Raw genomic sequence first — 1,584 nt, forward strand, 5'->3', positions numbered from 1 at the left:
AACGTTCTGCTGGCTGCTGGGGCACCTGTGAGATTATACCAGGGAAGTTCCATTTCCACTTGGGAGATAGAAAGCCACAAAAATTACTCTCACCTTAACAGTGAAAAAAAAAAGGCAGCTAATCTATAAAATCATAACTCTTCTGGAGCCCATCAGAGAGCTGAAGTCACAGGCAAAGAATGACAAATTCCTCCAAGAAAAGATGGGACACACAAACTGTTCTGCCCCAAGGTATGGGAAAACCTGGTAAGAAGAAAGAAGCTTTAATTTTATGAATTTTCAAAGACAGCGTGTGAGTTAGCATGACAGTTTAGAATAACTGGGGACCCCAGACATGAGAAGGATCCATACCATCTCACAAGTCACAGTAGGGTGATCTTGAACAAGACTGAGGGCAGGGGAGAAGAATGAGGGCGGCGGTACAAGAGTCAGGAGGTGACCAGCTGCCACTTGGGACAACACTTCCCCAGACCGTCTCTTATATGAAGCAAATGCTTTAAGTTGCTGCGGGGGATGAGGGCACAAACTCCCCTTGTCCCGTGGCAGAGTCAAAGATCCAATGCTTTACGGGACAGATAGAAGCAAAAGCTCTCTGCTCCCCGGGGGCGGACAGGCAGGGAACTCACTTGGGCCCCAAATCCTGTACTGATACCAAGCAGACATCTGTAACTGCTAGAAAAGGGGAAGAAAACTCTCCCACTCAGAGTCTGGCTGCTGTGATGAGGGGAGGGGATGGGGGGACAGTAATCCTGAGAAAGCCCTATACCCAAGGCTCAGGCTCACAAGACCTCCCTAAAACTGGGGATGGATCATGAGAAGTGAGGAACCCTGCCACCATGCATCCAACTCCCATCCCCCACCCCCAACTCTACTGGCCCCACCGCATGACTAGCACTTAGTAACATGCAATCACAGTCTATTCCTGGGGGAAGGACAAGAATGGCCCAGGTGTGCATGAGCTGCTGCAACCTGAGGATGGAGCAGGGACATTAAGAAAAATCCTTCAGCACTGCAAGATCTACTCTAAGCACAAGATTAGAGCAGCCCACCATTGGAGGAATTTGAAGTCCATGGTGCACTCAGGGTTAACTATAGCAACAGCAAAGCCCAAACCCAACCCAACCTCAGACTGGACTGGCTCAACCACACACAATAACGACCTGAGAAAATAAGAAGTGTGTTCATTTCTGGATCTTAACACTATTTACTTCAGTCTCTTCTGTTCTTCAACTCACAATGTCTGACATTCGATCAAAAATAACAAGGCACATAAAAAAGCAAGAAAAAAGATGACTAAACAAGTCTGTCTTTATTAAGTTCCTGCTTTGGGGAGAGGCCTGTTAGCCAATACCTAAAATGGATTATAACATAAAACTGTATTCGAAATATTTCAAAGTGTATTAGAAGTATTACATATACAGGGAAATGAGTAATTTTTGCCTAGAGGAGGTGCCAGGGAAATCAAATAAGAGACGTTAAGTGAGAATTTGCCATGAGGACGAATGGAAAAAGCATTTCAGTAGAGGAAATTGCTGTGCAAAGGCGTGGATGGATGAAGAGGACATGAAATCACAGTTAGGCCAA

Source organism: Balaenoptera musculus, chromosome 12 (genome assembly GCF_009873245.2).
Source record: "Balaenoptera musculus isolate JJ_BM4_2016_0621 chromosome 12, mBalMus1.pri.v3, whole genome shotgun sequence".
Lineage (NCBI taxonomy): Eukaryota > Metazoa > Chordata > Mammalia > Artiodactyla > Balaenopteridae > Balaenoptera > Balaenoptera musculus.